Genomic DNA, 24,294 nt, shown 5'->3' on the forward strand with positions numbered 1-24,294 from the left:
CCTAATTTGAGTGCCTTGATACTTCGCCTTTTGAAACAGAAGAAATGTTCCCCTCGGGCTGCACAACTGGATATTTTTCTTTCCTGACTTATTGGTGTAAAGAATCTGCCAGGCACAGCTTCGGGGTTAACGCCCATAGATAATCAGTCTGCACCTGCTTCTATGTCTGTGAGACTGACTCCATCTTCCACGACTCAGGGTGGCAGGCTTAGGTTCTCCCACTCCTATCACAGCCTGGCCAGACGGAGCTAGCTCCCGCCCTCTGTCTATTTATACCTGCCTTTCCTGTTCCTCCTTTGCTTGTGATTCTTCTCGTGTGGTTTCCTGGCCCTGCTGCAGCTTCTAACTATTTGACCCTGCTTCATACTGACCCTGGCTTACTGACTACTCTCCTGTTCTGCGTTTGGTACCTCGTACACTCCTGGTTTGACTCGGCTCGTTCACCACTCTTGTTGCTCACGGTGTTGCCGTGGGCAACTGCCCCATTTCCCTTAGCTTTGTGTACCCTTGTCTGTTTGTCTGTCGTGCAATTACTGAGCGTAGGGACCGTCGCCCAGTTGTACCCCGTCGCCTAGGGCGGGTCGTTGCAAGTAGGCAGGGACTGAGTGGCGGGTAGATTAGGGCTCACTTGTCTGTTTCCCTACCCCCATCATTACAATTGGAGCCTTAACTAATTTTATTTTTTCATCGATGTAGTGGTATGAGGGTTGTTTTTTGCGGGACGAGCTGTAGTTTTTATTGGTACCATATTGGGGTACATGCGACTTTTTGATCACTTGTTATCCTTTTTTTAAGAGGCAAGGTGACAAAAAAAGAGCAATTCTGGCATAGTTTTTTAGTTTTTTTTTATACAGCGTTCACCATGCGTTATAAACTACATGTTACCTTTATTCTGCGGGCCAGTACGATTCCGGCAATACCTAATTTATAGAACTTTTTTATAACTTTTTGCACAATAAAATTACTTTTGGAAAGAGAATGTATTTTTTCTGTCGCCATGTTGTGAGAGCCATAACTTTTCAATTTTTTCGTCGATGGAGCTGTATGAGGGCTTGTTTTTTGCGAGACGAGTTATAGATTTTATAGGCACCATTTTTAGATACATACCTTTTTTGATCACTTTTTATTTCAATTTTTGGAAGACAAAGTGACCAAAAAAACAGCAATTATGGCAGTGTTTTTTAGTTTTTTTTTACGGCATTCACTACGCGGCATAAATAACAAAATATTTCTATAGTTTAGGTCGTTACGGTCGCAGCGATATCAAATATGTATGGTTTATTATTTTTTTCAATAAGGGAAAAAGGGGGAGATTGTGTTTTATTTTATTACTTGAAACTTTTATTGTATGTTTTACAACTTTTATTTTTACTTTTTTTACACTTTGTTTTACACTTTTCTTTAGTCCAACTAGGGGACTTGGAGGTCCAACTGTTTGTTTGATGCTCTAATACACTGTTCACTGACAGCCTCTGGGTGGGGCCTAATCAGCTTCCGTAATGGCAGACAGAAGGCCATTGTTAGGGCTGCTGTTGCCATAGTAGCAGTCGCCAGCCTTGTCATCGCATGGCAGGCTGCCGATTTGCTACAAACCTCTAGGATGCTCGATCGCAATGGATTGCTGCATCGAAGGGGTTAATGCCAGGAATCAGAGCTAGCTCCGGTTCCTGCCGATAGATCGGGGTGTCCGCTGTAACATACAGTAGACACACACTGCTGATGACGCTGGCTCAGCTTCTGAGCCGGAAGCTGAGCCGGCGCCATCTTGCCGATGGTACCGGAAGCCTTTTAGGCCCCGCCGCCGAGCGGGGCATAGGAGGCTTCCGTTGCTGGCAGACTGGGAGGTAAGTATTACTGGCAACCCAGTGATCACGTTGCTGGGGTGCCAGTGGCTAAAAACTCCTCACATGCTGTGATCTCTATTGAACGCAGCATCTGAGGGGTTTATCGGCCGGATCGGATGCTAGCTTTGGTCCTGGTCGATACCTCAGGGTGCCAGCTGTAACATACAGCTGTCACCCGGCGGTGATGGTGCGGGCTAAGCCCTGAGCTAGCTTAATCTCCTTCACATACAGTAACGTGAAAAGGCGTTAAGACACCAGTGTCCATCACGTTACTGTACGTGATTGGGCGGGAAGGGGTTAATCTCCCTTCACTGTGTGGAGTGCGCTATGATATCAATTGTGTTTATGCTCCCTGGCCGTTCTTCTCTGCGCTGCTACATAGGAATGAACTAGACAGTCTGGGCATTCACATTAGCCTGGAGCCATCTAACATTAGAGTAGGATTCAGTCCTACTAGTAAAAAACATATCCTACACTTATATCAGAAAACTCTCCCTCTACTCTTGCCTCGGACAACATAATGCTAAGCAAGGTTCAATCAAAACTGTAATTGGTTTATTCCGGGATACGTGGATTATAACACCCTGTCGATCTATCTCCTGTCTACTCTATATAAGGCTCTGTTAGGAGCCTCCATTGCAGATCCGATCCAACATGCCGGAAAAAATAGCACAGCCTGCAGTGCTATTTTATCCAGTAAATCGATGTACACCATGATGGAAACCCGATGGATCACATTAAGGTCAATGGGTTTCTTTGGGGTCCGTTGGTGTTCTTCATGCTACAGAAGCGGTACTTCCAGTTATTCCTTGTTCAGCTTCTAGGACCAAGCATAACAGCCGAAAACCAAACGCAGACATGAATGAAGCTTAACAAACAACAAAATATAATTTTTATTTTTTTATTACATAGCAGTGGAACTGAGAATAATAGGATTGGTAAAAGGGGAGATAATGAGGTATAATATAAAAAATAAAAATAGGAATGTAATTGCATTGTTTTAGTATTTTTTTTTTATCATTACCAAGGCTTTACTAAAGAAAAGATGTGATGAGACGAAACCTTTAAAACGTTGTGGTAAAGCAAGAGACTGGTTGTTATTGGGCGGCTTCTTTGCTGGGAATGGAAGGGACTACTATCCCTGAAAAAAGTGAATCTTTAAAACGTAGCGTATAATATAAGGTGATTAAAAACAGGCCAACATGCTCAATAGCTCATAATCCTATATATGAAAAACACCCATCACCAATATTACCTAAGGATGCTTCAAACATATATATATAGATAGAGATGAGCGAACTTATCAAAAGTTCGGTTCGGCTAGTTCGCCGAATTTCACAAAAAAGTTCGGTTCGGACCGAACTAGTTCTGACCGAACCTGTCACTTACGTGCGCCGAGCATGCTACTGTCCAGGGTGCTGATAGAGTTAATGGGCTGCACTAACTCTTTCAGCAACCTTCACAGTACATGCTCGGCGCGCGGAAAATACCATTTAAATGTAATAAAAAAATAAAAATTATACGTTCGTACTTACTTTCCTCCTGTCCGGCCTCCAGCGATGACGTTTCATCCCTTTCGCCGCTGCAGCCAATCACAGGCTGTAGTGGCGGTCACGTACGTCAGGATGACGCTTCATCCCACGTGACCGCCTCTGCAGCCAATCACAGGCTGCAGCGGCGACATGAATGAAACGTCATCGCTGGAGGCCGGACAGGAGGAAAGTAAGTATGAACGTATTATTATTATTTTTTGGCATGTATGTATGTTGGCATGTATGTATGTATGTATATCTGTGCATGTATGTTTGCATGTATGTTGGCATGTATGTATATATGTGCATGTTTGTATGTATATTTGCATGTATGTATGTATGTATGTATGTTTGCATGTATGTATTTTTGCATGTATGTTGTCATGTATGTATGTATGTATGTTGTCATGTATGTATATATGTGCATGTGTGTATGTATATTTGTATGTATGTATGTTTGCATGTATGTTTGCATGAATGTATGTTTGCATGTATGTATGCATGTTTGTATGTATATTTGCATGTGTGTATATATATATATGTATGTATGTATGTTGTCATGTATGTATGTATGTATATATGTGCATGTATGTTGGCATGTATGTGCATGTGTGTATGTATGTATGTATATTTGCATGTATGTATGTTGTCATGTATGTATGTATATATGTGCATGTATGTTTGCATGTATGTTGGCATGTATGTATACATGTGCATGTTTGCATGTATATATGTTTGCATGTGTGTATGTATGTTTGCATGTATGTATGTTTGCATGTATGTATGTTGTCATGTATGTTTGTATGTATGTTGTCATGTATGTATGTATATATGTGCATGTATGTATGTTTGCATGTTTTTATTTTTGCATGTATGTTTGCATGTATGTTTATATATATATATGTGCATGTATTTATGTTTGCATGTATATTTGTGCATGCTTGTATATATGTATTATGTATCTTTGCATGTTTGTTTGTATGTATGTTTTCATGTGTGTGTGTGTATGCATGTATGTATGATAGTTTGCATGTATATATGTGTGTATGTTTGCATGTATGTATATTTGCATGTATATATGTGCATGCTTGTATATATGTATGTATGTTTGTATATATGTATGTATATTTGTATATATGTATGTATGTATGGCCATGTATGATACTGTCTGCTGGCGCCCTGTATCTAAGTCAACTTCACGGCAGGCTTCTATACATGGTATAACAGTCAGTATCACACATTAAACTGAATCTAAGCCTACGACATGTTTTATTTCATTATTTTATTTTTTTACAGGTTTGGTGTTTGGACTACGTCGGTTTCGAGGACTACTTCGATGACGGTTTTTTTTCTACAATAAAATGGTTAATGAGGGTTGTGTTGGGGGTGCTTTATTTCAATAAAATATTTTATCTATATCTTTGTCTTTTTCTTTTCAAATTTTATTATTACCACTTTAGTAATGGCCGCTGTCTGAGTGACAACATCCATTACTAATGCGAGGCTTAGTGTTAGCCGGTGCAGAGGCTAACACTAACCACCATTATTACCCCGGTACCCAAAACCACCAGGGGTGCCGGGAAGAGCCAGGTACGATCCAGTACCCGACCATCTGTTGTGATGGTCGGGCTCTGGGGCGGCCGCAGGCTGGTATTATGAGGCTGGGAAGGGCCAAAAACAGTGGACCTTCCCACCCTTGTAATGCTAGGCTGCTGCTGCTGTGTTGTATCTGGCTGGTTATAAAAGTGGGGGGGACCCCACGTCATTTTTTTAAATTATTTATTTATTTACATATTTTTTTTTTAAAAAGACATGGGGTTCCACCCAATTTATCATAACCAGCCACATACAACACAGTGTTATTAGCCTGGGAATGGACAAAACCAGTGGCCCTTCCCACCCATGTAATGCCAGACTGCTGCGGCCTTGTATATGGCTGGTTATTAAAAATGTGGGGGACCCGTCTATTGCTAAATTTGTTAAATTCCAAAAAAAAAACGACGTGGGGGTCCCCCCCATTTTTATAACCAGCCCGATACAACACAGCAGCAGCAGCCTAGCATTACAAGGGTGGGAAGGTCCACTGATTTTGGCCCTTCCCAGCCTCATAATACCAGCCTACGGCCGCCCCAGTACCCGACCATCACAACAGATGGTCGGGTACTGGATCGTACCAAGCTCTTCCCGGCACCCCTGGTGGTGGTGGGTACCGGGGTAATAATGGGTGGTTAGTGCTAGCCTCTGCACCGGCTAACACTAAGCCCCGCCTTAATAATGGACGCTGTCAATCAGCCAACTGCCATTATCTAGGCACTAATAAAGTTTGAAAAAAAAAACACAAAGACAATTCTTTTTTATTGAAATAAGAAATCCCCAACAAAACCCTCGTTAACCATTTTATTAAAATTTGAAAAAACGCAGATCTACGCAGTAGTCCAACGAATCGTAGATGTAGTCCAATCGGTACATCAAAATCTGCAACAACATAAAAAAACAGTTATCAATGTGAACAATACCAATACTTCTACTCTCCTACACACACATATATACACGCACACACACACAAACAACCATACACAGACACACATATATACACAAACACAACAAGATATACACACACACACATAAACAGACAAACACATATACACGAACTCACACATATCCAAACACACACACACACACACAGTTATACACACATACACGAACACATATACACAAACACATATACAAACAAACACACATATACACAAACACATATACACAAACACACCCATATATACACACAAACACACACCCATATACACATATACAAAAACACACACAAACATCTACACACAAACATATACACAAATACACCCATATATACACAAACATATACACAAAACACATATACACAAACACACCCATATATACACACACACATATAAAAACAAAAACAGACAAAGTCACATACCCAAACACACATATATACACAAACACACATACACAAACACGGTTTCTTTTAAATGCTGCTGGGGAACCCGCTCGATCCACTATATAAGGCTGCGCTACAGTGCAGCATTTAAAAGAAACAGGATCCTGACCTGTCCATAGAGTTTAAGGCAGCACAGAGTATTTCAGGAGATGAGCGTGCAGATTCAGTGCTGCTGCGAACTCTGCTCTTACCATTACGTAGCTCTCAGTCTGTTACCTCTCCTCCACTCCTGTCCTCCAGAACACCTTCACATGATTGGCAAGTCACCACGTAATGGTAAGAGCAGAGTTCACAGCAGCACAGAGTATTTCAGGAGATGAGCGTGCGGATCTTGTGCGGGGTGGTGACTTGCCAATCATGTGAAGGTGTTATTGAGGACAGGAGTGGAGGAGAGGTAACAGACTGAGCTACGTAATGGTAAGAGCAGAGTTCACAGCAGCACTGAATCTGCACGCTCCTCTCCTGAAATACTCTGTGCTGCTGTGAACTCTGTTCTTACCATTACGTAGCTCAGTCTGTTACATCTCCTCCACTCCTGTCCTCTATAACACGTTCACATGATTGGCAAGTCACCACCACGCACAAGATCCGCACGCTCATCTCCTGAAATACTCTGTGCTGCTGTGAACTCTGCTCTTACCATTACGTGGTGACTTGGCAATCATGTGAAGGTGTTCTTGAGGACAGGAGTGGAGGAGAGATAACAGACTGAGAGCTACGTAATGGTAAGAGCAGAGTTCACAACAGCACTGAATCTGCACGCTCATCTCCTGAAATACTCTGTGCTGCCTTAAACTCTGTGGACAGGTCAGGATCCTGTTTCTTTTAAATGCTGCACTGTAGCGTAGCCTTATATAGTGGATCGAGCGGGTTCCCTAGCAGCATTTAAAAGAAACAGGATCCTGACCTGTCCACAGAGTTTAAGGCAGCACAGAGTATTTCAGGAGATGAGCACGGGCAGCCGTTCGTTTTTCCGAGCCGTGCTCCCATCATGCACACGACCGTAAAAACACCCGTTATTGCGGGTCGTAATTACGACCCGCAATAACGGGCTCATAGACTTCTGTTACCCACGGGTACCTTTCCGTATTCTCACGGGAAGGTGCCCGTGCCGTTAAAAAAATAGAACATGTTCTATTTTTCTATTTTACGGGCCGTGCTGCTATAATTATAATGACAGCACGGTTCGCAAAAGCGGCCGGCTGCCCGTGGCCGGCCGGCCGTGCTCGTAGTTACGAGTCGTAATTACGAGCACGGCCCGTAAAATAAAAAAATAGAACATGTTCTATCTTTTTAACGGCACGGGCACCTTCCCGTGAGAAAACGGGAAGGTACCCGTGGCTAACAGAAGTCTATGGGCCCGCTATTTCGGGTCGTAATTACGACCCGTGATAACGGGTGTTTTTATGGTCGACTCGTGTGCATGAGGCCCCGTAATGACGGGTGGCTACATGTGTGCACCCATCATTACGGCAGCGTTGCTAGGTGACGTCAGTAAGGGTATGTGCACACACACTAATTACGTCCGTAATTGACGGACGTATTTCGGCCGCAAGTACCGGACCGAACACCCTGCAGGGAGCCGGGCTCCTAGCATCATATTTATGTACGATGCTAGGAGTCCCTGCCTCTCCGTGGAACTACTGTCCCGTACTGAAAACATGATTACAGTACGGGACAGTTGTCCTGCAGAGAGGCAGGGACTCCTAGCATCGTACATAAGTATGATGCTAGGAGCCCGGCTCCCTGCACTGTGTTCGGTCCGGTACTTGCGGCCGAAATACGTCCGTCATTTACGGACGTAATTAGTGTGTGTGCACATACACTAAATAGTCACTGTTCAGGGTGCTGAAAGAGTTAACTGATCGGCAGTAACTGTTTCAGTACCCTGGACAGTGACTACCGATCACAGTACCTGTAAAAAAAAAGACGTTCATACTTACCGAGAACTTTCTGCTTCCTCCAGTCCGGTCTCCTGGCCGTTGCCTTGGTGACGCGTCCCTCTCGACATCCGGCCCGACATTCCTTGATGACGATGCAGCCTTGTGAGCGCTGCAGCCAATCACAGGCTGCCGCGGCCTCTGCAGCCAATCACAGGCTGCAGAGGCCTCTGCAGCCAATCACAGGCTGCCGCGTCAGAAAAGGTCGGACTGGAGGAAGAAGAGGGACTCGTTAACAAGACAACGACCGGGTACGTATGAAATGCTTTTTATTTTATTTTTAATCAGCAGCCTCTTTTCTCTATCAGTGATTGATAGAGATAAGTGGCTGCCGATTTGTATAATGTTTTTGACCGGGTTCGGTCAAAACGGGTTCGGCCGAACCCGGTGAAGTTCGGATTCGCTGCGAACCGAACTTTACCGGAAGTTCGGACCGAAACCGGGTTCGGTTGTCCCGGTTCGCTCATCTCTATATATAGATATCTGGGATAGGATTTAAACAGCATGTGCTGAGGTAACCAACACAAGAAACTGATGTCATATATACATTTGGTCAGTGTATAGACCCTGCAATCATGGCTTTTCTAAGCAAAGGTCACATCATTTTTAATATGACTTTAAGGGTATTTCAGCAAAAAAGAAAATCACTATAACCCTATACTTCCCCTAGCACTATACATCTATGCCTATACAGAGTAATCGCCCCCGAAAGGGCGCCCCACACTTGAACCTGTCCCTGTAGTACCCTAAATGCGCTTTAAAGTCCAATATTTAGCCCCAAAGAACAATAAAGAATAATGTCAACATTGAGTTAAATATACCAGATGTCCAAACAGTGTTTCCCCTTTGAAGGTTTATCAGGTGACCTTAAACAAAGACGCAATATGAAGGATAAAGGATTGGCTCTGGCTGGATCAGTAGTATGTTGTCTACTCACAAAACCATGGTATCCAAATGGTGTACAGCGCTCCATTCAGCATCACAGGATGCTCAAGGCGTGAGGAATAAATAACTGATTGCTCAATGATCTAGTAGACCTTTAGAGCGTTGAATTCATCTAGGCTTGCACCAGCAACTCCTTTGGTATCTGGCAAACCCCATGGGAGCCTGGTAATTAACCCCTCAGTTGTTTGGAAGACTTAGAGGTGCCACAAGTAGCACACTCCACATGCACTGGCAGCCACTCGGGTGTATGGCAACACCTTGGTCGTTTGGCAACCCCTCGGTCGTTTGGCAGCCCGAGTGGTGCCACAAGAAGCACACTAGGTTTGCATCGGCAACGCCTGGTGCATCTGGTGACCCCTTGGGCACCTGGCAACCTGTCAGTTGTTTGGCATCCTTAGTGGTGCCTCAAGAAGCACACTAGGCTTGTACTGTTAAATCCATTGGGTGTCTGGCAACACCTCAGTCGTTTATTAGCACCAGTGGTGAAACAAGAAGCATACTAGGCTCGAACCGACAACCCCTGGTGCATCTGGCAACCCCCATCTGCTAACTCCTTGAGCACCTGGCAACCCCTTGGTCATTTGGCAGCCCCACTGGTACCACATGTAGCATTATACGGCCAGCATTATACAGCTATTGCCATTAATTTTGCCGGCATTTCTGCGCATGGGCAATGCGGATCTACATCCCCAACATTAGTACTTGGAGATCTCCTTGAAACAGCCATCTACGCATGGATAACAGGGAACTCCTTCCGTGATTTTATAAATGAATGGTTTCCCTGTGCCACACGTGTGCAGAGAGGATGAAATAATGATGTAGTTCCATACTAAAAATACGCACGCGCATTAGGGGGAAAGGGGCATTCCAAGCTGTAAACTAAAACGCTGTCCCTATAACATATAAGATGCATATGACCTGTAAATTGTTGCTGGTAAACACAAATAAAAATATATGTGTCATCTGACACACTGATAGACAAATTAAATAGAATGTCAGGGGCCCCCCAAGCTTATAGCACATGGTCGCACGAACCACAAAAATATGTGTTAACCCCCTTAATGACCGCCGATTAGCCTTTTCACGGCGGTCATTAATGGGCTTTATTCTACAGCGCAGCTATTCCACGGCGCTGCTGTAGAATAAAGTAAACAGAGCAGGGAGCCGTCAAATCTCCCTGCTCTCAGCTGCTAGAGGCAGCTGAGGGCTGGGGGCGTCCCTGCTCTGCCGGGTGAGATCGATATTAGTATCGATCTCACCCGTTTAACCCTTCAGATGTGGTGCACAATAGCGTGCACCGCATCTGAGTGGTTTTGGAGAGAGGGAGGGAGCTCCCTCTCATCCCACTGACACCCGGCGATAAAATTGCCGAGTGTCTGTGTCTTCTATGGCAGCCGGGGGTCTAATAAAGGCCCCCAGGTCTGCCTGGAGCAGTGTATTGCAGTGTATTATAATAGCGATCGGAGGATAGTGAAGTCCCCTAGTGGGACTAGTATAAAAGTAAAAAAAGTTTAATAAAGTTAATTAAAAAAAAAGTGAAAAACCCACTTTTTCCCCTTACAAAATGCTTTACTATTAAAAAACTACAATAAAGCAAAAAAGTTACACATATTTGGTATCGCCGCGTCCGTAACGACCCCGACTATAAAGCTGTTACATTATTTAACCTGCACTGTGAACGCCGTAAAAAATAAAATAAAAAACAATGGAAAAATTGCTGTTTTCTGTTAATCCTGTCTTAAAAAAAATGTGATAAAAAGTGATCAAAAAGTCGCATCTACTCTCAAATGGTACCAATAAAAATACCAATAAAAACTGCAAGTCGTCCCGCAAAAAACAAGACCTTATACAGCTATGCCGACGCAAAAATAAAAAAGTTATAGCTCTTCGAATGTGACAATGGAAAATTGTAAAAAATGGCTTGGACATTAGGGCCCAGAATGCAAGCAGGGGGAAGGGGTTATTGACACTGGCGTAGCTATAGGGGTCGCAGCGGTCGCAATTGCGACCGGGCCCCGAAGCCAGGGGGGCCCACGGCCCCCCGCACCACATCAATAAAAAGTTACTATAGTAACTCGGGCCGCGGGCCCCTGTTACTATAGTAACATACTTTACTTACCTTCCTGGTTCCGGATCGCAGCGGAGGTCCTGACGTCAAGCGCTGTGCGCAGCGCATGACGTCACAGCGCTATGCCGCCGCGCACAGCATCGAGACTACAGAACTCCCGCCGCGGCCGAAGAGGAAGGTAAGCTTAGCCCTGACTGGCGGGGTCTGACTCCCGGGACCCGCCAATCAGCTGTTTTGAAGGGGCCGCAGCACTCGTACGAGAGCTGCTCCCCTTCATTCCTGTCACTTCATTCCGGTCACACTGTGAATCGGTGTCGGCGATTCACAGTGTGAGCGAGTAGTGAAATGAAGGGGAAGCAGCTCTCGTACGAGTGCTGCGGCCCCTTCAAAACAGCTGATTTGCGGGTCCCGGGCGACACATCAGCTATTGATGGCCTATCCTGTGGATAGGCCATCAATGTTTAGGGACTGCACAACCCCTAAGCCTACGATGTATCAGGCTTAGGGGGCCCATGAGACAGGATCACAGATTGTGTGATCCTGTCTGCTGGGCCCTGTATCTAAGCCAATCACATGGTAGGCTTAGATACATGGCCCATGGGTGATCCTGTCTGCTGGGCCCTGTATCTAAGCCTACCACACTGTAGGTATAGAAATACAGGGCCCCAGCACACAGTAATCTTATACTGTATAAGATTACTGTCTGCTGGACCCTGTATCTAAGCCTACCTTGTGGTAGGCTTAGATACAGGGTCCCACAGACAGTATCACACATGGGCCCTGTATCTAAGCCTTAGGGTATGTGCACAGACACTAATTACGTCCGTAATTGACGGACGTATTTCGGCCGCAAGTACCGGACCGAACACAGTGCAGGGAGCCGGGCTCCTAGCATTATACTTATGTACGATGCTAGGAGTCCCTGCCTCGCTGCAGGACAACTGTCCCGTACTGTAAACATGTCTTCAGTACGGGACAGTTGTCCGGCAGGGACTCCTAGCGTCGTACATAAGTACGACGCTAGGAGCCCGGCTCCCTGCACTGTGTTCGGTCCGGTACTTGCGGCCGAAATACGTCCGTCAATTACGGACGTAATTAGTGTGTGTGCACATACCCTAACACATGTGTTACTAATCATTTTTTGTGTGTTTTCTTGCAGGTTCGGTCGTTGGACTACGGCGGATTCCAGGACTACTTCGATGACAGCTTTTTTTTTATTAATAAAATGGTTAATGAGGGCTGTGTGGGTTTTTTTTTTTTATTTCAATAAAATATTTTTTCTATGTCTTTGTGTTTTTTTTTAAACTATATTACTGCCGCCTTAGTAATGGCCGCCGGCTGATTGACAGCATCCATTGCTAAGACGGGGCTTAGTGTTAGCGGATGCAGAGGCTAACACTAACCCCCTTTATTACCCCGGTACCCACCGCCACCAGGGGTGCTGGGAAGAGCCGGGTACGATCCAGTACCTGACCATCGGTAGTGATGGTCAGCCACTGGGGTGGCCGCAGGCTGGTATTATCAGGAGGGGAAAGGCCAAAAACAGTGGCCCTTCCCATCCTGGTAATGCTGCCTGCTGCTGCTTTATTGTATCTGGCAGGTTATGAAAATGGGGGGGACCCCACGACATTTAAAAAAAATAAAAAATAATTGGAAAGAATGATGTCGGGTCCCCCCCAATTTTCATAACCAGCCAGATACAACACAGCAGCAGCAGGCAGCATTACAAGGGTGGGAAGGGCCACTTTTTTTGGCCTTCCCCAGCCTAATACTACCAGCCTGCGGCCACCCCGGTGCCTGCCCGTCACTACAGATGGTCGGGTACTGGTTTGTACCTGGCTCTTCCCAGTACCCCTGGTGGCGGTGGGTACCGGGGTAATAATGGGGGTTAGTGTAGCCTCTGCACCGGCTAACATTAAGCCTCGCCTTAGTAATGGAGGTTGTTAATCAGCCAGCGGCCATTACTAAGGCGGTGATAATAAAGTTTAAAAAGATACAAGCACATAGAAAAAATATTTTATTGAAATAAAAAAACACAACCCTCATTAACCATTTTATTGAGAATAAAAAAAACGCCGTCATTGAAGTCCTCGTATCCGAAGTCCAACAACCGAACCTGTAAAAAAAACACAAACACACAAAAATAATCAGTAACACATAAAGAAGCAAAATTATTATTCTTACCTATCCTGGGTCCAGCGCTGGAGCCGCAATGTCAGCGAGCTGGACCCTGTATCTAATCCTATCATGTGTGATACAGTCTGCTGAGCTGTGTATCTAATCCAATCATGTATGATACTGTCTGCTGGGCCCTATATCTAATCCGATCATGTGTGATACTGTCTGCTGAGCCACTGTATCTAATCCTATCATGTGTGATACTGTCTGCTGAGCCACTGTATCTAATCCTATCATGTGTGGTACTGTCTGCTGAGCCACTGTATCTAATCCTATCATGTGTGGTACTGTCTGCTGAGCCACTGTATGTAATCCTATCATGTGTGATACTGTCTGCTGAGCCACTGTATCTAATCCTATCATGTGTGGTACTGTCTGCTGAGCCACTGTATCTAATCCTATCATGTGTGATACTGTCTGCTGAGCTGTGTATCTAATCCTATCATGTGTGATACTGCCTTCTGAGCCACTGTATCTAATCCTATCATGTGTGATACTGTCTGCTCAGCCACTGTATCTAATCCTATCCATAGTTTATAGGGTCGTAGTGCTATAGATATGCTATGCTGTCTCATATACACACTTTTTTTGGGGGCGGACACATGTATTGGGGCTATTTCCCTGACATTTTAAGCCCTGAGGGTATGTTCACACGGCAGCGTCTGTTACGGCTGAAATTACTGTGCTGTTTTCAGGAGAAAACAGCACCGTAATTTCAGCCGTAATGGCATGTGCAGGCGTCTTTTGCTGCGTCCATTACGGAAGTAATTGAAGCTGGTTTTCCATGGAGTCCATGGAAAACGGCTCCATTTACGTCTGAAGAAGTGACAGGCACTTTTTTACGCGCCGCCTTTTGACAGCGGCGCGTAAAAAAAAATGACCGTCGGCACAGAACATCGTTAGACCCATTGAATGGGCAGATGTTTGCCGACGCTTTTGAGCCGCATTTTCGGCCGTAATTCAATGCTAAAACGCCCGAATTACGTCCGTAAATAGTGTGTGTGAACCCAGCCTTAGTGACGCCCCGGCTGCTAGTGTTGCATTGTTGGGTCACTTAGGCCATGAGAAGTTTGTGGGGGGGGGGGGCCCAGTAAGAATTTTTGCATCGGGCCCATGAGCCTCTAGCTACGCCCCTGGTTATTGACAGTTATTTTATATGGTGTTGTGTATTTCTCTTCCCCTTTCCCTTCTTTTTTCCATATGTATTAGAATGGTACTTACCTATTTGGCGTCCCCTATGTAAGCTGTACAGGTGGTGCAAGCAGGTTCCAGAGGTTTCTATCTCCAGGCAGATGTTTCCTAAGGACAGCTGATTGGCCATTGGAATTCCTAAATGGCGTGAATCCAAACTATAAATGACCGTGTTTCTTCGTGGTCAAGCAGTCATCTGGAAGCACGGACCGTCGACGACCCACCCTCCCTATGATGTGCATTTCCTTCCTGTCGCGATGTTTATTAGAGGGGTTTTGTCACCCAGCTAATGCTGGGCGGACTTGGTCTTTTATTAATTAAAATCTGGAATTTTATTGGTGATTTTAATTTATGGTTATTTATATATTTTAATTATTCTTTATTTGGTTACCCTTAAAAAACATCGTGGCCATTATTATCCAAAAAATCAGTGTTGTGTGTTTATTTTGGTTTATTATTTTGTGGGTTGTGTGCTACCACGTCACTTCCGGGAAAGGGACTCTCTCAACAGCCACACTAATCTCTTCAGACGTCTTGGTGGTATTTCTCCGCTCTACAAAATACAAGCAGAAAAGTTTTGTCATGAACCAGCAGTGTAAGGCTATGTTCATACAGGGCAGATAAGCTGCATAAAAGTGCACAGCGCATCCTTTCCTGAACCAAATTGTGGTGCGGTTTTCAATTGGAATCTCCCGTGCTCAATGCATTGGTTAAAAAAAAAAAAGCTTATACTTATCCCATGTCATAGCGACGCGTCCTGACACTGCAACCAATGTGACCGCTGCAGCCTGTGATTGGCTGTAGCAGTCACATGGGATGAAACATCATCCCAGGAGGCTGGCCTGAACAGAAGAAAGCATCGCAATGAAATCTGTTGAGGAAATTCTGCAGTGTTTATTCTACGTGTGAACCCGTCCCTAGGATGGAATCACACGCCACAGATTTTGTTTCAGAAATTTCTGCAACTGAAAATCAGTTCCATTCAACTAAATGTGGTTGTTTCTGCAGCAGGTGCATGGATTTCTGCAAGTTCCATTCAGGTAAATGGAACTGATTTTCAATTGCAGAAAATGTCTTCAATAAAATCTGCTTCGTGTGACTGCACCCTTATTTCTCCCATGTTCTCTTCTCAGTCAAGGTAAAGAGGATTGGATGGTGGATATGACTCTAGCAGGATCTTACCCAAAGATAAGTCTTTGATAATTAATTCTGTAAACAAATAAGGCCCCTTTCACACAGCAGTATTTTGGTCAGTATTTTGCATCAGTATTTGTAAACCAAAACCAGGAGTGGGTCCAAAATACGGAAAGCGGTAAAAAAAATCTTTACATTATATTTTTCTCTGTTTATGTTTTAATCCTGATTTTGGCTACCAAATACTTATACAAAATACTGACCCTAAATACTGCCGTGTGGGAGTGGTCTCAGACTGGATTCACCCAGAAGTGGTTTTAAAAGCAATGGGAAATATAAAGAAAGAGCTTATACTTCTCCTTCCTCCTCGATCCTCTTTTAGTTTGTGCTCAAAAATCTGCATCAACATCTGCAACAAATACGCGATGTGTGAATCCATCCTAACAGGTCAGATTTTGGGGATTTCCTGTCTGGGAATGGCTAGGGTCAATAATCAGCAGCTCCGATGAACTCACCTTTTTGTGTGGATGGATAAGATGGTGTAATGTTGTTTTGTAGAACGGTAACAGATGACCCGGCCTGGTACTTATTGCTGCTCCTGCGGTCATCTTCACTTGAGGCTTATGTAGGAGAAGCCACAGAATAGCTGTTAGTCCCCCGGTGGTATTCGGGGTTTCTCTGATTCCTCAGCAGACAGCAGGGCATCTAGTGGAATTGTCTCAGTATAATCCACAACTGGAGTCTAGGAGAGAAGATGCATAAATAAGATGTATCATGTAAAGTGGACCTATCACTGCCTGGAATGTCTTAAAGGGTTTGTCCAATCACAAGGAATTAATGGCCTTTTCCTCAGTATAGGCTGTCAATATCTGATCGGTGGGGGTTAAAATACCAGCAGACCCGGCGATCAGCTGTTTATAAGCAACCGTGGTGCTCGTACTATCGCTGATTTCCCTTCTATCTTTATCTGTTCGTACTGTGGATCGCCGTCACTCTTGTAGTGGCGATTCACAGTACTACAGCCTGCTCTCATTCAAGTGAATGGGAGAAGGCTGTAATACTTTCGCTACAAGTCTGAACTCTTGCTACAAGTCTCGGCAATTCACAGTACTAGCAGCAACTGTAATGCAGGGGAAGCAGCCCTCGCAGGATAGGCTATTAATTTATTATGACTGGACAATCCCTTTAAGGCTTCCTTCACACAGACTTTGTCTGGCCATTTTATGGGGCAAAAAAAAAAAAAAAGCATCCAAACCATGTGATTCAAAAAGTCCTCTTTGCAACACGATTTAGGGTATGTTCACACAGGGTGTTTTCAGGTGTATTTCGGAGTGTTTACGCCTTAAAAAATACCTGAAAAAACAGAATCAGAACGCCTACAAACATCTGCCCATTGATTTCAATGGGAAAGACGGCATTGTGTTCTGAGGGGGCATTTTTTTACACCTCATTTTCGGAAAACGGCATGTAAAAAGACGCTCGCGAAAAAGAAGTGCATGTCTATTCTTGAGCCGTTTTTGGAGCCGTTTTTCATTGACTCTATAGAAAAACAGCTCCAAAAACGGCCGCAAAAAACGTGTGTGCACATACCTTTATTCTGAAAAAAAAAAACAAAAGACATAAAAAACGCTACATACAATGACGCATATGAGGAAAAGTACCCCTATGTTCTATGAGTGGAAAATGCAACTAATTGCATGAAAAAAATGCCAAACCAACCCCTCCCTGCAATTTGCAAAAAATGCCACTGAGGTAAAAAAAAGAGAAAAAAGGCACCTAAAAAAGTAACGCAAGTTTTAGAGCGTTTAATATTTCACTATTGACTTTCAGCTGACATCTGGCTGCAAAAAAATGTGGATTTTGTTCCAAAAAAAGCTAGGATCACACACGCAGTTTTGTTAGTTTTTGGCTCGGTTTTTTTGAGCCAAACACAGAAGTGGGCACAAAAAGAAAGGAAATGCATCAGTTTTTTCTTTATATCTTTCCTTCCTTTCGGATCCACTTCTGGCCTTGGCTATAAAAACTGAGCAAAAAAAGGCACCAAAAACTGCATCGAAGCTGTGTGTGTGTGATCCTGGCCTGAGTATAGTTAGTATCTATGTATGATCATAACTTGTGTGCTCACTCTGACATTGTGTGGACACCTAAAAACCCTATGTGACAGCTTGAAATTTTGGCTAGGAGATTCTTGTCTTGCCCTTAACCCCTTCCCTCTTTAGCCACTTTTGACCTTCCTGACAGAGCCACATTTTTCAAATCTGACGTGTCACTTTATGTGGTAATAACTCTGGAATGCTTTCACCTATCCAAGCGATTATGAGATTGTTTTCTCGTGACACATTGCACTTTAAGTTACTGCCAAAATTTGCTCGATATGTTCAGTATTTAATTGTGAAAAACACCAAAAATTAGCGAAAAATTGCAAAAATGTGCATTTTTCTCAATTTAAATGTATCTGCTTGTAAGACAGGCAGTTATACCACACAAAGTTGTTGCTAATTAACATCACCCATATGTCTACTTTAGATTGGCATCGTTTTTTGAACATCCTTTTATTTTTCTATGACCTCACAAGGCTTAGAACTTTAGCAGCAATTTCTCACATTTTCAAGAAAATTTCAAAAGGCTATTTTTACAGGGACCAGTTCAGTTGTGAAGTGGCTTTTAGAGCCTTATATATTGGAAACCTCCAAAAGTCACCCCATTTTAAAAACTTCACCCCTCAAAGTATTCAAAACAGCATTTAGAAAGTTTCTTAACCCTTTAGATGTTTCACAGGAATTAAAGCAAAGTAGAGGTGAAATGTACAAATTTCATATTTTTTTGCAGAAATAAATTTTTAATACAATTTTTTTTATAACACAGAAGGTTTTACCAGAGAAATGCAACTCAATATTTGTTGCCCAGTTTCTGCAGTTTTAGGAAATATCCCACATGTGGCCGTAGCGTGCTACGGGAATGAAGCATCGGCTTCAGAAGCAAAGGAACACCTAGGGGATTTTGGGGCCTTATTTTTGTTAGAATATATTTTAGGCACCATGTCAGGTTTGAAGGGATCTTGCAGTGCCAAAACAGTAAAAATACCCCAAAAGTGACCCCATCTGGGAAACTAGACACCTCAAGGAAATTATCTAGGGGTGTAGTGAGCATTTTGACCGCACAGGTTTTTTACAGAAATTATTGGAAGTAGGCCGTGAAAATTAAAATCGACATTTCCTCAAAGAAAATGTAGGTTTAGCGATTTTTTTTCTCATTTTCACAAGGACTAAAGGAGAAAAAGCACTGCAAAATTTGTAAAGCAATTTCTCCTGAGTAAAACAATACCCCACATGTGGTAATAAATAGATATTTGGACACACGGCAGGGCTTAGAAGGGAAAGAGCGCTATTTGGCTTTTGGAGCTCAAATTTAGCAGGAATGGTTTGAGGAGGCCATGTCACATTTACAAAGCCCCTGAGGGGACAAAACAGTGGAAACCCCCCACAAGTGACCCCATTTCGGAAACTAACACCCATTGAGGAAATTATCTAGGGGTATAGTGAGCGTTTTGACCCCACAGGTTTTTTGCATAAATTATTGGAAGTAGGCTGTGAAAATGATAATCTAAATTTTTTCAAAGAAAATGTAGGTTTAGCTAATTTTTTCCCATTTCCAGAAGGACTGAAGGGGAAAAAGCACCACAAAATTTGAAAAGCATTTCTCCCGAGTAAAACAATACCCCACATGTGGTAATAAACGGCTGTTTGGACACACGACAGGGCTTAGAAGGGAAAGAGCACTAATTGGCTTTATGAGATCACATTTAGCAGGAATGGTTTGCGGAGGCCAGGTCACATTTGCAAAGCCCCTGAGGGGACAAAACAATGAAAACGCCCAAAAAGGGACTCCATTTAGGAAACTACACCTCTTGAGGAATTCATCTAGGGGTGTAGTAAGCATTTTGACCCCACAGATGTTTCATAGAATTTATTAGAATTAGGCAGTGAAAATAAAAACAGTCCTTTTTCTTCAATAAGACGTAGCTTTAGCGCAAATTTTTTCATTTTCTCAACAAATAAAGGAAAAAAAGAACCCAACATTTGTAAAGCAATTTCTCCCGAGTACGGCAATACCCCATATGTGGTCATAAACTGCTGTTTGGGCAAACGGAAAGGCTCAGAAGGGAAGGACCGCCATTTGGAGTGCAGATGTTGCTGGATTGGTTTCTGGGTGCCTGTGGGCCCAAAACAGTGGAAACCCCCCAGAAGTGACCCAATTTTGGAAACTACACCCCTCAATGCATTTTCAATGCACTGCGGATGGTGCAAATTAAAAATTTATATTTTTCCCTAGATATGCCATTCAGTGGCAAATATGTCATGCCCAGCTTATGACGCTGAAGACACACATCACAAAAATTGGTAAAAGGGTTCTCCCGGGTATGGCGGTGCCATATATGTGGAAGGAAACTGCTGTTTGGGCACGCTGTAGGGTTCAGATGGGATGGAGCGCCATTTGGCTTTTGGAGAGCGGATTTTGCTTGGTAGTAGATTTGTTTGAGTATTGCTGGTGTTTCTGTTTATAATGTGGGGGCACATGTAAGCTGGGCAGAGTACCTGAGGGGCATAGTCAGGTGGGATGATAATGGGGTAAAAAAACAATAAAATGATCCATAGATGTGTGTTACTCTGTGAAGCAATCCTTTCTGCATAGGCCGGTGTTGCACTGATAAATGGCGTCCTTTCTTATCCCCCTTTTGGTCCACACTCCGCACCTTTGCAGTTTGGGGAATTTTGCTGGGAAAGTGTTGTCTTGGTATAATACGGGCACCGTCGCTTCCAGCGGATATGTTTGGGCCCTCCCTTTCCTGGTTCCCTAATTTTAGGTGATTGATAAATCGCCTCTTGAAACAGAAGAAATGTTCCCCTCGGGCAGCACAACTGCATATTTTTTATTTTCTGACTTATTGGAGCCTGAACTAATTTAATTTTTTCATAGACGTATTGGTATGAGGGCTGTTTTTTGCGGGACGAGCTGTAGTTATTATTGGTACCGTTTTGGGGTACATGGGACTTTTTTGATCACCTTTTACCCTATTTTTTGGGAAGCCAGGTAAACAAAAAAACGCAATTCTGGCATAGTTTTATTTAGGTTTTTTTATACAGCGTTCACCATGCGTTATAAATTACATGCTACCTTTATTCTGCAGGTCAGTACGATTCCGGCGCTACCTATTTTATAGGACTTTTTTATGTTTTAGGGCATGACCACACGTGGCGGATTTCCTCCGCAACTGTCCGCATCAATGCCGCACAGAATCTGCGTTGCAGATTCTGCTGCGGATCTGCACAAAATGTGCCGAAAATTGATGCGGACTAGCTGCTGCGGACTGCGGGAAAAGTGCTTCCCTTCTCCCTATCAGTGCAGGATAGAGAGAAGGGACAGCACTTTCCCTAGTGAAAGTAAAAGAATTTCATACTTACCGGCCGTTGTCTTGGTGACGCGTCCCTCTTTCTGCATCCAGCCCGACCTCCCTGGATGACGCGCCAGTCCATGTGACCGCTGCAGCCTGTGCTTGGCCTGTGATTGGCTGCAGCCGTCACTTAGACTGAAACGTCATCCTGGGAGGCCGGACTGGAGACAGAAACAGGGAGTTCTCGGTAAGTATGAACTTCATTTTTTTTTACAGGTTGCTGTATATTGTGATCGGTAGTCACTGTCCGGGGTGCAGAAACAGTTACTGCCGATCGCTTAACTCTTTCAGCACCCTGGACAGTGACTATTTACAGACGTCTCCTAGCAACGCTCCCGTCATTACGGGAGCCCCATTGACTTCCTCAGTCTGGCTGTAGACCTAGAAATACATAGGTCCAGCCAGAATGAAGAAATGTCATGGCAAAAAAGCAAGACGCATCCGCAGCACACATGACATGTGCATGACAGCTGCGGACTTCATTGCGGAACTTAGAATCTCCATTGAAGTCAATGGAGAAATTCCGCCATGAGTCCGCCACTGCTCCGCAACAGACAGAGCATGCTGCGGACACCAAATTCCCCTCCGCAGCCTATGCTCCGCAGCGGAATGTTACGCATCGTCTAAACGAACACTTCTAAATAGAAGTGGAAGTCAATGCAGAAACGGCTCCGCTGCGGATTAACGCTGCGGAGTGTCCGCAGCGGAATTTAAGTGAAATTCCGCCACGTGTGAACCCAGCCTTACAACTTTTTGCACAATAAAACTACTTTTGTAAAAATAATGTATTTTTTCTGTCGCCAAGTTGTGAGAACCATAACTTTTTCATTTTTTTGTCGACGGAGCTATATGAGGGCTTGTTTTTTGCGAGACGAGCTATAGTTTTTATAGGTACCATTTTTGGATACGTGCGACTTTTTGATCACTTTTTATTCCTATATTCATAGGGCAGTGACCAAAAATCAAACTCCGGTATAGTTTTTTTACGCTTTTTTTTTACGCTGTTCACCGCGTGCAATAAATAATATAATATTTTGATACCTCAGGTCGTTACGGTCGCGGCCATACCAAATACGTATGGTTTATTATTTTTTTTCAATAATAAAGGGCTTGATAAGAGTAAAAGGGGGATTGTGTTTTATTTTATTACTTGAAACTTTTATTGTTTTCAAACTTTTATTGTTTTCACTTTTTTTTTACACTTTTTTATACTTTTTTTTACACTTTTTCTCAAGTCCCCCTAGGGGACTTAAAGGTCCAGCTGTCAGATTTATTTTTTTCTAATACATTGCACTACCTACGTAGTGCAATGTATTAGATCTGTCAGTTATTCACTGACAGCAAGCCGATTAGGCTTCGCCTCCTGGCGGGGCCTAATCGGCTTCCGTAATGGCAGATCAGGAGACCATTGAGTCTCTTGTTGCCATAGTAGCAGTCGCCAGTCCTGATTGCCTGTCAGGGCTGGCGATCTGCTAGTAACCGCTACGATGCAGCAATCGCTTTCGATTGCTGCATCGAAGGGGTTAATGGCAGGGATCGGAGCTAGCTCCGGTTCCTGCCATTACAGGTGGATGTCAGCTGTAACATACAGCTGACTTCCACTGCTGATGACGCCGGATCAGCTCCTGACCCAGCGCCATCTTGCCGGCAGCTACGGAAGCCGATCAGGCTCCACCGCCGGGCGGATCTTGACCGGTTTCCATGCTAGGCAGACCGGGAGGCCAGTATTAGGCCTCCGGTTGCCATTGCAGCCACCGGAACCCCGGCAATTTAATTGCTGGGTTTCCGATGAGCTGCAAACACCTTAAGGGCAGCACTCGCGTTTGAGCGCTGCACTTAAGGGGTTAACGGCGGGGATCGAAGCTAATTTCGGTCCCCGCCGTTACAGTCGGATGTCAGCTGTAAGATACAGCTGCGATCCGACGATGATGGCACCGGCTCAGCTTCTGAACCGGTGCCAAACATTTGGCGTATGGGTATGGCAAAATGTGGGAAGTCATGGCTTTCCATGACGTACCCATACGGAAAATGTCGGGAAGGGGTTAAACAAACTGGTTCTATTTCAAATGGACAGCACGCAATTCCTGTCTCCAGGACCTCGCCCAGAGAGAAGTATTTGTAAATTAGGCTCTGTTCACATCTGCATCAGCAAGCTGTGCTGTTTTTTTCTGGTAGAAAAATGAACGGACACCGTAACAGAACCCATTAACTTGACGGAACCCATTAAAGTCAATGGATTCTGTGGGGTCCATCCTGCGGCAGTTACGGCACACCCGTTTTATTTAGTTGTTTTGCTCCTATGACAGGGCAGAACAACGGAAACCCTGAATGCAAGTGTGAACATAACCTTAATTGTGTAAACCAGTTACAAGTCAGTTTTTAGGGATGTGATGTGTGGGAAAGGCTGGGGTCATTACTCTGTAGCTCAGTTAGATGAACTCACCTTTTTTGTGGGTGGATAAAATGTTGCAAAGTTGTCCTGTAGACTGGGAAGAGATGACATGACCCGGCCTGGTACTTATTGCTGCTCCTCCGGTCATCTCCACTTGTGGCTTATGTAGGAGAAGCCACAGAATAGCTGTTTGTCCTCCGGTGGTATTGGGGGTTTCTGTGCTTCCTCAGCAGACAGCAGGGCATCTAGTGGAATTGTCTCATCATATTCCACAACTGGAGTCTAGGGGAGAAGATATATAAATAAGTTGTATCATGTACAGTGGACCTGCTTTGATTGTATGAAGTGTAGTTCGTATCTGTGCACAATCATAGCTTTTGGGTCCTCTCTATGACATTGAGTGGACACATACAAATCCTATGTGACGGCTTAAAAGTTTGGGCTGGAGAATTTCTTGTCTTGCCTATATACTATATACTCACAGGTTCTATTTCAAATGGAGGGCACGCTTTTCCTGCCTCCAGTTCTGGCCAGTTGATTTCTGCAAAGAATTGATGTTGCCTTATGGTGTCGCAAACCCCCTGACGCTGCTTAGATGAATTACAGAAGAGCTGTAAAAAAATAACAGGAAATTGTAATCGATT

At 44.0% G+C, this 24,294-nt stretch overlaps 2 long non-coding RNA genes across 2 annotated transcripts; both read right to left on the bottom strand.

Moving 5' to 3' along the window:
• Positions 1–5,759: 5,759 nt before the first annotated feature.
• LOC142652447 (uncharacterized) lies at positions 5,760–8,428 on the bottom strand. Its single transcript, XR_012847857.1, has 2 exons — positions 8,294–8,428; positions 5,760–5,851 (listed from the first exon to the last, which is right to left on the bottom strand). It is a non-coding gene; the product is annotated as an uncharacterized LOC142652447 (long non-coding RNA).
• Positions 8,429–15,084: 6,656 nt separating this feature from the next.
• On the bottom strand, positions 15,085–24,245 carry LOC142652450 (uncharacterized). The gene is made up of 4 exons (XR_012847858.1): positions 24,133–24,245; positions 23,702–23,932; positions 16,322–16,548; positions 15,085–15,225 (listed from the first exon to the last, which is right to left on the bottom strand). It is a non-coding gene; the product is annotated as an uncharacterized LOC142652450 (long non-coding RNA).
• Between the last annotated feature and the right edge of the window lie 49 nt (positions 24,246–24,294).

This window comes from Rhinoderma darwinii, chromosome 5 (genome assembly GCF_050947455.1).
Source record: "Rhinoderma darwinii isolate aRhiDar2 chromosome 5, aRhiDar2.hap1, whole genome shotgun sequence".
Classification (NCBI taxonomy): Eukaryota; Metazoa; Chordata; class Amphibia; order Anura; family Rhinodermatidae; genus Rhinoderma; species Rhinoderma darwinii.